We start from the raw sequence: 14,654 nt of genomic DNA on the forward strand, positions 1-14,654 counted from the left end.
GTTCAGAAATCGCTCCTGGCAAGCTCAGGCACCATATGGAATGCCGGATTCGAACCACCGTCCTGCATGCAAAGCAAACGTCTCTACCTCCATGCTATCTCTCCAGCCCCCCCCCAACTTGTATTCTTTTTTAAAATTAATATCTTTATTTAAACACCTTGATTACAAACATGATTATAGTTGGGTTTCAGTCATGTAGAGAACACCCCCCTTCACCAGTGCAACACTCCCATCACCAATGTCCCAAATCTCCCTGCTCCCCACACCACCTCTGCCTGTACTCTAGACAGGCTTTCTACTTCCCTCATTCATTCTCATTGTTATGATAGTTACCAGTGTAGTTATTTCTCTAACTGCACTCATCACTCTTTGAGGTGAGCTTTATGTCATGACTTGGAACTTCCATTCCAGCCCTCCTCTCTTTTGTCTCTGAAAATTATTGCAAGAATGTCTTTTATTTTTCTTAAAACCCATAGATGAGTGAGACTATTCTCCCAACTCGTATTTTTTGGGGGGTCACACCCAGCAGTGCTCAGGGGTTCCTCCTGACTCTATGCTCAGAAATCACCCCTAGCAGGCATGGGGGACCATATGGGATGCCCGGATTCGAACCACCGACCTTCTGCATGCAAGGCAAATGCCCTACCTCCATGCTATCTCTCTGCCCCCTCCCCCACTCGTGTTCTTAATGACTCCCCTGCTTGGATGCTGGGTAGCCCAAGAGGGACCACAGGGCAGGGATTTCAGCCTCTCTGTTCACTCCCTTTGCAGTCCTGCCTTGCCCTTCCTCCTTGCCTTTCTGCTCTTTAGCCAAACCCCAAGGGCCTCCCTCCCAATTCCCCTCTTTCAATAACTGTTGTTCCTTCAGGGCTAAATCCTGCTCGACTTGTTTCCCCTGCAGCCTGGGAGGGGCTGCAGGTTCCTCTCCTCAGGTGTCAGCCTGGCTCTGCCCTGGCCTGTCCTGCCCCTGATTTTTTTGCCTGGATCCATTCTTTTCTTTTCCTTCGGGTTTTGGGGTCACAACCAGCAGCGCTCAGGGGTCACTCCTGGCTTTGCACTCCGAAATCACTCCTGGCCGGCTTGGGGAGACCATATGGGATCTGGGATTCGAACCACCGTCCATCCTGGATTGTCTGCTTTCTTTTTTTTTGGAGGGGGGGGCCACACCCGTCGGTGCTCAGGGGTTGGTTACTCCTGGCTGTCTGCTCAGAAATAGCTCCTGGCAGGCTCGGGGGACCATATGGGACACCGGGATTCGAACCAACCTCCTTTGGTCCTGGATCGGCTGCTTGCAAGGCAAACACCGCTGTACTATCTCTCTGGACCCTGGATCGTCTGCTTTCAAGGCAAATGCCCTACCGCTGTGCTATCTCTTAGCCCCCCCCCCCCCCGTCCCCCCATGGATCCATTCTTTAAGCTTCCTAAATCACCAACCCACGGCTTTGGTTACTACTATCACGCAGGATCGCTAATGCCAGGCAGGAAGCATGTATTCCTGCCCATCTCCAACTCTAGGCTCTGTTTCCTTTGTAAAACAAAAATCCAGGAGCCTAAGAGACAGTGAGTGGGTTGAACTGAGGTTTCACATGCAGGAAACCTAGTCCACTGCCTGATTTCCCAGCACCTCCAGGAGCCAGAGTAGCCCTGGAGCACTAGTGTGGCCCCAAAGACAAATAAATATGAATGTGAAAGCTTTCTCAGGTTACAACTTTCCTCCCTTCCCATTTTTCTTTCTTTCTTTTTGGGTCACACCCAGCAGTGCTCAGAGGTTACTCCTGGCTCTCTATGCTCAGAAATCACTCCTGGCAGGCTCAGGGGACTATATGGGATGCTGGGATTCAAACCACAGTTGTTCTGCATGAAAGGCAAATGCTTTACCTCCATGCTATCTCTCCAGCCCCGTCCCTTCCCATTTTTCACCTCTATGACTTTTGCCAGAGGTGAAACCCCGACTTCTTAAAAAAAATTTTTTTTCATTTAAACATTGATGTGCTGGGGCTGGAGATAGGGCATTTGCCTTGCACGCAGCCGACCTGGGACAGACCTGGGTTCAATTCTTGGCATCCCATATGGTCCCTTGAGCCCATCAGGAGTAATTTCTTATTTTTTTGTGTTTTTGTTTTTGTTTTTGTGTCACATCCGGCAGTGCTCAGTGGTTACTCCTGGCTCAAGGCTCAGAAATCGCTCCTGGCAGGCTTGGGGGACCATATGGGATGCTGGGATTCAAACCACCATCCTTCTGCATGCAAGACGAACGCAATACCTCCATGCTATCTCTCCAGCCCCAGGAGTAATTTCTGAGCACAGAACCAGGAGTGACCCCTGAGCACAGTCAGGTGGAGCCCAAAAACAAACAAAACAATAACAATGTGCATTCAGTACATTACTGTGAATACTAATTAACCTTAGCCTTGTTAACTGCTAGTGAATTAGTGGTGAGATTTGAGTGTCTTCTCTGTCAGCTTCTTAAGGTAGTAGTAAGTAGGTGGTAACTCCATAGGCCTTTCTTTTGCAAGAAGTAATCCTAAAGTGGATTATACTGTTAGCTACCTCCCCTAGACCTCTCCCTTGGTGCCAAAGACATCTGACTTTTGCTCTGAGGTGACAGGAAGTGAAACTCAACTGATTGCCTACCTAGGGCTCAGCCCCCAGTCCCGGATGTGCCCCGGCTGGAGGAAGAGAGGAAAGAAGAGGCTGGGGAGAACAGACTTGTTTTTTCCTTTCCCTTTGTTCATTGTGGTTTCTTTCTTTCTGATATATGTGATGTGGTTGATTAAAGAAATGAGCACCTGGAACCATGGGCATTACACGCCTCCTCAGATGTTTCTTGGCCCTACTTCACCCCACCCCCACCAATAACTGACTAGGGCATGATGGAACACAGATCATAAAGAAGACACAAAGAAGCTAGAGTGACTACCATTTTTCTTAATTAGAGATCTCCTCTCCCACTTTGAAGTCTTGTAAAAGGTCTTAAATGGTGTCTTTAACTTTACATAGGAATGTATCCGAGGATGAGCATGAGAAAAACTTGTCATACATAGGGAGTGACACTATGTATATTTGCAAGAAGACTGAATAGCTTAAAGATTAGGCTCAATCTAAAATTTCTAGGTGAGGACTTCAGGAGTTCAAGAATAGAAACACTATTAGAAATGGGGTTGGGGGCCCAGAGAGATAGCACAGCGGTGTTTGCCTTGCAAGCAGCCGATCCAGGACCAAAGGTGGTTGGTTCAAATCCCGGTGTCCCATATGGTCCCCCGTGCCTGCCAGGAGCTATTTCTGAGCAGACAGCCAGGAGTAACCCCTGAGCAATGCCGGGTGTGGCCCAAAAAGCAAAAAAAAAAAAAAAATAGGGTTGGGGGGGCCCGGAGAGATAACACAGCGGTGCTTGCCTTGCAAGCAGCCGATCCAGAACCTAAGGTGGTTGGTTCGAATCCTGGTGTCCCATATGGTCCCCCGTGCCTGCCAGGTGCTATTTCTGAGCAGACAGCCAGGAGTAACCCCTGAGCACCACCAGGTAGGTGTGACCCCCCCCAAAAAAAGAAATGGGGTTGGGAGACTTGCTTTTGTTTTGGGGCCACACCAGGCAGGTCTCAGGTGTTACTCCTGGCTCTACACTCAGAAAACAAACGCTCCTGGCAGGCTCCGAAGAGCAAATGTGATGCCAGAGATTGAAACTGGATCCATCCTTGGTCAGCTGTGTGCAAGGCAAATGTCCTACCATTGTGCTGTCACTCCAGCCCCTGCAAGACTTGCTCTTGTATTTTATGCTGGTTTTCTTCGATGACTTGTATTGGGGAGGATTTTTATTTCATAAACACACAATTACTTTTATTTTTTTCCTAGCCCCAAGCTGATTGTCCTGCAGAACTACAAATAGGAGCAGGTATACAACAGGTCTTCTAAGTATTTCTTAATAGTATGACTAAAGAGGTCTATATGACCTCCTATATAGAAGATGAAGTTATTTTTTTTTGTTTTGTTTTGTTTTTTAGTGGTTTTGGGGACACACCCATCAGCACTCAGGGGTTACTCCTGGCTCTACGCTCAGAAATCGTTCCTGGCAGGCTCGGGGGACCATATGGGATGCCAGGATGCATCTAAGGCAAAAGCTCGACCTCCATGCTATCTCTCCAGCCCCAGAAGATGAAGTTTGAGGAGTGACAGGGACCTTGTCTTTTTTTGGAGGGAGGTTGGGCCACATCCAGTCATGCTCAGGAAACTTTATGGATTTCCAGGGATCGAACCAGAGTGGGCTGTGTGCAAGACAGACACCCTACCCGCTGTGCCATTGTTCTAGCCCAGGAACCTTGTCTTTTTAAGACTGGGTGGAAGACAGGAGAAAAGCCAAGCCCTCTGCAATTTGTGTCTCACATCTCCAGTTTATATACAATAAAATATTTCCAAACCTTATTTGGAAGCTGTATTTCTCATGAAAATGAGAAGGCTCTTCCAACAAACATTTCTTGAAATAATCAAAAACTGCTTAGACCCCCGTTTCCACTATTCCACTAGAGGGCCGTGTGTGTGTGTGTGTGTGTGTGTGTGTGTGTGTGTGTGTGTGTGTGTGTGTTGTACAACACAGGACATGCACACACACTTTTCTAGTCAGCGACTAGACTTTTCTAGTTCCACTCTCACTAACATGAAAGGGGAAGATTCCAAGAATGTAAACCTTTGTTTCTGTGCCTTTATTAGAGGGGTGGAGAGGGTTAGACTGACGGGGTGGGGCCCAAGAGCAGGAAGCCTGGGTCCCTAGTTCTTTCTGCTAAATTCCCAGGTTTCTCTCCCTTTGCCTTACTCTAGCAACCTCACCATCATCCATGACTCCCCCGGGAGCCTTAACAACTCCAGAAAAGAATTCGATCTGAAGGCACTGAGAGACTCTTTTTGACCTCTTCTTCAACACAGGCCACCAGGTAAAGTGGGAGTCTACAGCCAAAAGAAAGAATGGACCTAATCCACCTAACCTCCATCCCAGAATTGAGGGAAGAAACTGACTCTTGAGAGAAGAGAGTAATTTAAAAACCAAGAAAACAAAAATCAGAGACATCTAAGTTTTGGGTTGCAAGTAAGCAAAGGAGAACAGATTCTTTCAGCTAGCACAGTGGCATTTGCCTTGCAAGCAGCCGATCTAGGACCAAAGGTGGTTGGTTCGAATCCGGTGCCTGCCAGGAGCTATTTTTGAGCAGACAGCCAGGAGTAACCCCTGAGTACCGCCGGGTGAGGCCCAAAACCAGAAGAAAAAAAAAAAAAAAGCTCCTGGCAGGCACAGGGGACCATATGGTACACCGGGATTCAAACCAACCACCTTTGGTCCTGGATCGGCTGCTTGCAAGGCAAAGGCCGTTGTGCCATCTCGCCGGGCCCCATGTTGGAGTTTTAGATGCTACTTGTGGATCACTGAGCCATGGCTCCTATGGGATCTTCCAGGTCAGAATGTACAGCTAATGGGGTCAGAGCGGCCTTACATGTTGTGCACAGGGCACTTGCCTGTGTTTTGATCCTGGGCCTCCCACATACATAGTCCCACAAGCACCACCAGGTGTGCCCCCCCCCCAAACAAAAACAAAGGAAGAATCTAGTTAATGGTGCCCATAGAGAAAGGAACTGGGAAGTGAAAGTCTCCTGGGCGGGCGGTATTTTGGAGAGTAGTGAGACCTGCCATTAGCTAGGTGGGCAGCAGCCAAGCGTCCCACCCGCGGGGCTCACCCCTATCTTGGCCTCGCAGAGCTGCGGGAGGGAGAGCCCGGGAGGGACTGGAAAGAAGGGGAAACAGATAGTAACTGAGCTAGCTGTTCCCGGAGCGGGAAGAAGGAGGCAGGAGGTGGGGGAAATGGGTCTGGAGGATTCCAAGGAGCAGGGATGCCCGACCAGACTTCTGATGAATTGGAAACGGGGTGCATGGGTTGGGAGGGGACTCCTGAGCGGCAAGTCCCGGGTCCGGGCCGCAGGGCATGGGTGGGCGGGCTGGGCAGCCGGCCGGGGGGCGGGCAGCTGTGTCGTCAGGAGCGGGGCGGCCCTTGCCTGCCGCGTCTGTCGTCCCGGCCCGTCCCCTCCAGCCCAGCTCAGGGCTCCAGCTCCAGCTCGGACCGCGCGCCCTCGCCCGGTAAGGCTGCGTCCATCGGCACCCCCAGTCTCCCCGCGCGTCCCAGCCCCGGCCGTGGGCCGGGTTCCCCTGCGGGCGGGGAAGGAAGGGCGGTGAGGCCCTGGAGGAGGAGGAGGAAGCGTGACAGCTGGAGCGGGTCCTGCCTGGAAAGGTTTGCGCCAGGATGCGGGGGGCTGCGGCGGGAAACTGGGCCAGAACCGCAGAGATGCATCCCCGCACCTCGGCCCAGACCTTCCGACCTTCCTTCCTTCCTTCCCCGCCCGCCTTGCAAGTGCGGCTTGCAAGGCTCTTAGGGACTAGAGTTACAGGACAGTCATTGGGGAGACTCTGCAGCACTTGCACGGATGGGAAAGAGCTTGAGCCTCCTGAATTCAGCCTTCCAAACTTCCCACCTCTATCTAACCTTTCCACACCTGCCAATGCGAAGTTCTGAAACTGCCCTGGCAGGGCCATCACTTTGAAAAGACCTTTGAAAGAGGGAAGAGGACGGGCGGGTGGAATTCTCTTTCCTGGGCCAGAAATGCAAATATCACCGGGCATCTCCTTTAGCCTCAAACAAACCCCTAAACCATGCCAACATTTCAACTTCCCGCTTGTACTATACACAATGACACTCTCCACTGCCTCCCCCCCTTCTGCAGTCTCTGCCTTGGCTTCACCAATTTTGAGGCTTTAAGTCAAATTGTTATGCCTGGCCGGGGGAAGGGGGGGCTAACTAATAATAGCAGGGATGGTGAGGCCTCCCCATTTCCTCCTTGGAAAGAGGGGGCAGTCCTAGCTAGGGTGGTTAAGGGATTCTGAAATTCAGTAATCTAGCGTAGCCAGTAGAGGAGTGTACGTGTCTGGCCCTTGGGGTTTCTTGCTGGGCTAGCCTGAATGCTGGGGAGTGTGGGGGCATAGCTGATTTCTGAGTAATGGTAAAGCTCTATGGCTTGAAATGTGAGAAATGAATGTTGAAATGAAAAGGGAAACTATAGGGAGCCAGAATGATATTTACAGCGGAGACCGATCAGGGTCTGATTCTCAGCTTCCCATATGGTCCCTGAGAGCCCACCAGGAATAATTCCTGAATGCACAGCCAGGAGGATCCACTGACCATAGGCAGGTGTGACCCCAAAACAAGGTGGGGGTAGCAATAAGTAAAGGTTAGCACTGGCCTTGGAAAATATTTACTTCTTGGTTACCACCAATTTTTGCATTTGATTAAAAAAAACAACAACAACAAGATCCAGGCCAGGAATGTAGCTCAGTGGTACAGTACTTATCTTGCAGGTAGATGGCTCTATATTCAATCCTGGCTACCCCACATACAAGCACAAATTTAAAAGATAAGATCTAGAGTGCTTGGGAGATGGTTCAAAAGGCTGTAGCACAGGTTTTTTTGTTTAGTTTTGTTCTGGGGGTTACATCTGACGGTACTCAGGATTTATTCCTGTCTCTGCACTTAGGGATCAGTTCAGGCAATGCTTGGGGTGCTCTGTAGTGCCAGAGATCAAACCTGAATCAGCCTGTGCAAAGCATACGCCCTACCCGCTGTGCTATCACCCTTGCCCCTGGATTACATGTTTTGCATGTGGGAGGCCACAATTTAATCCTCAGTACCACATGACTTCCTGAACACCACCATGGGTGATCCCTGAACACTGGGTCAGGAGTAATCCCTAGGCACCACTATATGTGCCCCCACTCCGAAGAAAAATCTAGACTAGAAATACAAAACCCTAAGATTTAGTGGAACTGAGGACAGGATGTTTAGACTCCTGTTGGTTGTGACCTTGAAAGAGTTGCATTCTCTCAGGGCCTCAGTTTCCTCTGCAAAATATGAGAGCCTCTCTCATGTTTTGAGAGCTGCCGAAGTTCTGAGATTCCGAGTGAATCTTCTTTCTGACTCTCCTCTGACTTTCCTTCTGACTTTTCCTCCACAAAATAGGAGAGTCTCTCAGCTCTGCTGACGTTCTGGGATTCTCTCTCTGAATCTTCTGACTTCTAACTTTCTCCCCCAAGTTGTTTGGGGTAGCAGGGAAACCAGAGGGGGGAGGGAAGAATGAGTCACAAATAGCTGGCAGGCTAGCAGCAGACCCCACCCTCCCAGCTCTGGCATTCACTGCCTGCTGCCCAGACTAGCCCAGGTTATAGCCTCAGGGTTGGGAAGGAATTGAGAGCAAATTGGATTTATTCCTGGTCTCTGTGGTCCCACAACCCCGAAGATTGCTGCCTTTCAGGAACCCGGCAGCCAAACTTAGCCAAACTTACGTTAAGTTAAAAGAAGTCAGAACAGCTGAAAAAGTCCTGAGGGGGTGGGGTGTCTTTAACTCAAAGTCCCAGGTGTGTCCTTAGATGTGCACAGTCTTGTGTGTCACCTCTTCACCCTCCCAAAGGCAAAGTGCAGTTTGATTCAATGCACTGTGCTGGGGAAATTATACTGGTTTGGCTAGAAGCAGTGTGCAGATGTGCAACCTGGCCACACTTGCTGGGGGTTCCTAGAATATATTCCTTCTCAGGCAAAGACATCCGTTTTCTTAAATCTCCACAAGGGTTTCTCCGAGTTGGATAACAACAGTAACAGCAGTGGCTCCTAAGTTGAGTCCTTCCTCTTTGCCTTGCAGCTTGCTAAGGACGTTGGTTGCGCTATTGTCATTTCATCCCCATATTGTGACTGACTTCTCTAAATACCCATTTTACTGGTGAGGAAACAGGTTGGGGAGATAAAAATAACTTACTCCAGAGCAAAGATTCTAAGCCCTGCCAACCTCATGTAAACATTTTCTTTTCTTTCCAAGTTAATTGCCTTACCGACTGTACTATCATTCTGGCCCCTTTCTTTCTTGCCTGCCTGCTTGCTTTCTCTCTTTTCTTTCTCTCTTTCTTCATAACTTCTTTCCTTCTCTCTCTGTCTCTGTCTCTCTTTTCCTTTCCTTTCTTTTTTTTTTTTTTTTTTCGGTTTTGGGCCACACCCGGCGGTGCTCAGGGGTTACTCCTGGCTATCTGCTCAGAAATAGCTCCTGGCAGGCACGGGGGACCATATGGGACACCGGGATTCGAACCAACCACCTTTGGTCCTGGCTCGGCTGCTTGCAAGGCAAACACCACTGTGCTATCTCTCCGGGCCCAAAAATTCCGGAGTTTTTTTTGTTTGTTTGTTTTTGTTTTGTTTTTGGGCCACACCCATCAGTGCTCAGGGGTTACTCCTGGCTATCTGCTCAGAAATAGTCCCTGGCAGGCACGGGGGACCATATGGGACGCCAGGATTTGAACCAATGACCTTTTGCGTGAAAGGCAAACACCTTACCTCCATGCTATCTCTCCGGCCCCTTTTCCTTTCCTTTCCTTTCTTTGTTTTTGTTCTTCACCTTATGGTGCTCTGTAGAACCAAAGTCTCTTCCACAGAAAGTATGCACTCAACCCATTGAGCACTCTCCCTTTTTCTTTTTCTTTTGTAGCAAAGTGAAAGTATTTTATTTAGGATTTAACATATTAAAGATGAGAACTCCAGAAACTAAAAGAAAGGAATTACTACTCTAAGTTGGGATCCAGGCAATCACAAAGTTGATTATATTCAGTTTTGTGGGGATTTTTTGTTTGTTTGTTTTAATTGTTCTGTCACATCTTAGTTCTGTACTTCAGAGTCACTCCTGGTAGTGCTCAGAGACCATATGGGATGCCAGGGATTGAACCTAGGTCGATTGCGTGCGAGGCAAGGAAGGCCCTTACATACTGTCTTATTGCTCCAAAGTTCTTTTTTTGTTTGTTTGTTTTTGTTGTTGTTGTTGTTGTTGGGTTTTTTTTTGGTTTTTGGGCCAGACCCGGTGACACTCAGGGGTTACTCCTGGCTATGCGCTCAGAAGTCGCTCCTGGCTTGGGGGACCATATGGGACGCCGGGGGATCAAACCGCAGTCCATCCAAGGCTAGCGCAGGCAAGGCAGGCACCTTACCTCTAGTGCCAACGTCCGGCCCCTTGTTTTTGTTTTTTATCACATCCGGCAGTACTCAGAGGTTACTCCTGGCTCTATGCTCAGAAATCGCAGGGGACCATATGGGATGCCGGGATTCGAACCACCTCCCTTCTGCATACAGGGCAAATGCCCTACCTCCATGCTATCTCTCTGGCCCCTGCTTGTTTTGTTTTGAGGACACATTCAGTAATGCTCAGGTGCTGCTCGTGGCTCTGTACTTAGGAATCACTCCTAGTGAACCATATAGGGTTCAGGCTATTAAACCTGGCCAGGTGCATGAATGACAGGAGCCTTACTCATTGTACTAAGGCAATGACGCTGAAGTTCATTTTCTCTTCTGTTTTGTTTTGGTTTGGTTTGGTTTTTGGATCATTTATCCAGTGGCGCACAGGGCTTACTCCTGGCTCTGTGCTCAGAAATCACTCCTGACAGGCTCAGAGGACCATATAGGATGCTGGAGATCAAACCTGGTTGACCGTGTGCAAGGCAAACTCCCACCTGCTGTGCTATCACTCTGGACATAAGGTTTCTTTTCTTTTCTTTTCTTTTCTTTTTTTTTTTTTTTTTTTTTTTTTGTTTTTGGGTCACACCTGGCAGTGCTCAGGGGTTTCTCCTTTCTCCTGGCTCTGTGCTCAGAAATCGCTCCTGGTAGACACAGGGGACCATATGGGATGCCAGGATTCAAACCACTGTCATTCTGCATGCAAGGCAAACACCTTGCCTCCATGCTATCTCTCTGGCCCAAGGTTTATTTTCTTTTTCTTTTTCTTTTTTTTTTTTTTGGTTTTTGGTTTTTGGGCCACACCCGTTGGTGCTCAAGGGCTACTCCTGGCTGTCTGCTCAGAAATAGCTCCTGGCAGGCACGGGGGACCATATGGGACACCAGGATTCGAACCAACCACCTTTGTTCCTGGCTCGGCTGCTTGCAAGGCAAACGCCACTGTGCTATCTCTCCGGGCCCAAGGTTTATTTTCTTAAACTCTACTCTTGTATGCTGTTTTTACCATCTGATGGGCCAGAAAGGTTCCTTATGAAAAGAGAAACAAGAAAGGAGTGTCCTTTTCTCTTTCCTGTTCATTGTCCCTTGCTATATTCTCTTCCTGTCACTTTCGCTTGCAGATTCCATTCCTAGAACTTTGGAGCCATTTAAGAATACCCAGAGGTACTCAGAGCAGCTAATTAAGCCATACAGGCCTCATTACCCATGAGTCTATTATATATTAATTAGATTGTTGGCAACTGATGTTGGTTTATAGTCACTAAAAAAGGGCTAGATGGGTAGAGTCCTTTCTCCTGAATGTCACTGTTCCAGAACCACCTTCTAATTGTTCCCTGAGTGCTCCAACATAGGAATGATAGACTACAAAAAGGTGGGCAGCAGAGGAGTTCCAAGGGCAGAGGCTATAGAGAAGAGTCGTGCTCCATCGAAAAGTGAAATTCTTGGTTGGTGGTTTTTTTTTTGTTTTTTGTTTTTTGTTTTTTTTTGGTTTCGTGGTCACACTCGGTGGCACTCAGGGCTTACTCCTGGCTCAGGGGATCATATGGGATGCCAGGATTCGAACCACCTTTCTTCTGCATGCAAGGCAAACACCTTATCTCCAGGCTATCTCTCCACACACATCCCTTTTTTTGGACCACACCCATTTGATCCTCAGGGCTTACTCCTGGCTATGCGCTCAGAAATCACCTCTGGTTTGGGGGACTGTATGGAACACCTAGGGATCCATGTGCAGTCAGTCCTAGGCTAGCGCTTGCAAGGCAGGTGCCTTACCTCTAGCGCCACTTCTCTGGCCCCCAGAAAGGAAATTCTTATAGGTTCTAACTGCCTCTTTGAACCTGACCCAACAAACTAAATTAGTTGGCAACAGGGAGGGAGACAGGAAGTTGGAGATTTCAACAAAATACCTCAGTAAGTGTTCTTCAAGTGCTTTCTTGTTTGGTTGTTTTTATTTTAGGCCATACCTGCTGGTGCTCAGGGGGTCACTCCTGGCTCTGTGCTCAGAAATCACTCCTGGCAGGCTCCAGGGATCGATCATATGGGATGCTGGGGAATCAAACTCGGATCAGTTGCATGCAAAGCAAATGACCAATCAGCAAGTGCTCTTTAGCATTATTTTCTTGTTTAATAAATAAATACTTATGGGGCCGGAGCAATAGCACAGTGGTTGGGTAGTTGCCTTGCACTGCAGCTGACCCTGGATCTACTTGGGTTTGATCCCCAGCATCCCATATGGTACCCTGAGCCTGCCAGGAGCAATTTCTGAGCACAGAGCTAGGAGTAACCCCTGAGTTTCGCTGGGTGTGGCCCAAAGCCAAAAACATACAAACCAAAAAGCACTTGAAGAGCACTTGCTCTTATATTCCAAAAAAATACTTATTCAGGCTGGAACGATAGCATAGTGGTAGGCACTTGCCTAACATGCGGCCAACCCTGGACAGACCCAGATTGATCCCTGGTATCCTATATGGTCTCCCGAACCTGCCAGGAGCAATTTCTGAGCTCAGACTCAGGGGTAAGTAATCGCTGAGCACTGCCAGGTGTGACCACCTCCACCCCCCCCAAAAAAAAACTCATTTAGCACCTATTCCTTAAAATGTCTCATATCTCCCTGTCATGATAGGCATACTGTATTCTATTAACCATATTAAGGTAAAAAAAATTTTTTTTTGTTTTTTTTGTTTGTTTGTTTTTGGGTCACACTTGGCAGCGCTCAGGGGTCACTCCTGGCTCCACATTCAGAAATCGCTTCTGGCAGGCTCAGGAAACAATGTGGGATGCCGGGATTTGAACCACCGTCCTTCTGCATGCAAGGCAAATGCCTTACCTCCATGCTACCTCTCCGGCCCCCCAAAAAAATTTTAGGGGAGGGTCACACCTGACATCGCTCAAGGGTTACTCCTGGCTCTGTGCTCAGAAATCGCTCCTCGTGAGACCCAAAAACCAAAAAAAAAAAAAAAAAATAGAAATCACTCCTGGCAGGCTGGGGGACCATATGGGATGCCCGGGATCAAACCGGGATTCGTCCTGTGTTGGTTGTGTGCAAGGCAAACGCCCTACTGTTGTGCTAGCACACCAGCCCCTAAAAAATATAGATTAACTATATTTGACTCCCTGTTTTTATACAACTATGTATGTTGGACACTTTACTTTTTTTTTTTTTTTTTTTTTCATGTTGGACACCTTTAAGTATTGGAGATTCAGTGTTGAACAAGACTAAGTAGTTCCTGCTTCCCAGTATGGGCCACCAAAAAACCAAAAAAAAAAAAAAAAAAGTTCCTGCTCTTTTGTAATTTAACATTTTGGTGGAGGATAGATAACCAGAAAATCAAAAGTAAACAGAACGGGGCCGGGCGGTGGCGCTAAAGGTAAGGTGCCTGCCTTGCCTGCGCTAACCTTGGATGGACCGCGGTTCGATCCCCTGGCGTCCCATATGGTCCCCCAAGCCAGGAGCAACTTCTGAGCACATAGCCAGGAGTAACCCCTGAGCGTTACCGGGTGTGGCCCAAAAACCAAAAATAAAAAATAAACAGAACAGCAAAATAATTTCTACTTGTGTACTTGCTTTGCAGCATATAGACTAAAATTGGAATTTATAAGAGAAGATTAACATGGCATCTGTACAAGAAAGACATGCAAATTCATGAAGTTTTATATTGTTCAATAAAAGCTTTGAAAAAGTTAAATAGAGTGGCAAGAACAACAGCACAGCTGTAGGGCATTTGCCTTGCATGTAGCCAACCAAGTTTTTTGTTTGTTTGTTTGTTTGTTTTTGGGGACCATATGGGATGTTGGGATTTGAACCACCGACCTTCTTCATGCAAAGCAAACATCTTACCTTCATGCTATCTCTCCGGCCCCGCCAACCCAAGTTTTTTTTTTTTTTTTTTTTTGGTGTTTGGTTTTTGGTTTTTGGGTCACCCGGCAGCGCTCAGAGTTACTCCTGGCTCTGTGCTCAGAAATCGCCCCTGGCAGGCTCGGGGGACCATATGGGATGTGGGGATTCGAATCACCGTCCTTCTTGATGTAAGGCAAACACTCTACCTCCATTCTATCTCTCCGGCCCCGTCAATCCAGTTTTGATCCCTAGCATCCCGCAGGTTTTCAAACCTGCCAGAAGTGATTTCTGAGCACAGAGCCAGGAGTAACTCCTGAGCAACAGTGGGTCTGGCCCAAGAGCCAAAAAAAAATTTTTTTTAATAGGAACGGGAGTGATACTACGATACTATAGGTAGGGTGCTTGGTTCCTTGAGTACTCCAGGAGTGATTCCAGGAACAACCCCTGAGCACTGCCAAATATAGACAAAAATAAGGATGGGAGGAAGGAAACAATACTACAGTGGGTAGTATTACACAGAAGCCAATGTAATTCAATTCTATGTATCCCATATGGTCCCTCAAGCTCCACCAGGAGTAATTCCGAGTCTAGTAGAGCCAGGAGTTAGCTCTGGGGGAAAAAAGTTAGCCCTGAGTACCACTGTGTGGCTCAAAATAAAGAAAAATAATAAACAGTAGTAACATTCAATTGTGATAAGTTCTAAGAAGAAACAAAGGAGAGTTCTCTAAAAAGGCGTGGGGGCTACTGTAGGC

General features: G+C 48.0%; 1 protein-coding gene and 1 non-coding gene across 3 annotated transcripts in view; both read left to right on the forward strand.

Annotated features, from left to right (window-relative positions):
* The first annotated feature begins 5,994 nt into the window (after nt 1-5,994).
* Nucleotides 5,995-14,654, forward strand: part of DGKA (diacylglycerol kinase alpha) — a 37,255-nt gene continuing 28,595 nt past the window's right edge. Inside the window, exon 1 of one of the 2 annotated variants that reach the window (XM_049783993.1) lies at nt 5,995-6,112. The gene's annotated coding sequence lies outside the window, so the exon portion shown is untranslated. Of the gene's footprint in view, nt 6,113-6,144; nt 6,264-14,654 lie in introns of those variants that run through there. The other variant, XM_049783994.1, reaches the window with a different exon arrangement.
* LOC126023741 (U6 spliceosomal RNA) lies at nt 13,622-13,727 on the forward strand. The gene has a single exon (XR_007500816.1). It is a non-coding gene; the product is annotated as a U6 spliceosomal RNA (small nuclear RNA).

Source organism: Suncus etruscus, chromosome 11 (assembly GCF_024139225.1).
Source record: "Suncus etruscus isolate mSunEtr1 chromosome 11, mSunEtr1.pri.cur, whole genome shotgun sequence".
Lineage (NCBI taxonomy): Eukaryota > Metazoa > Chordata > Mammalia > Eulipotyphla > Soricidae > Suncus > Suncus etruscus.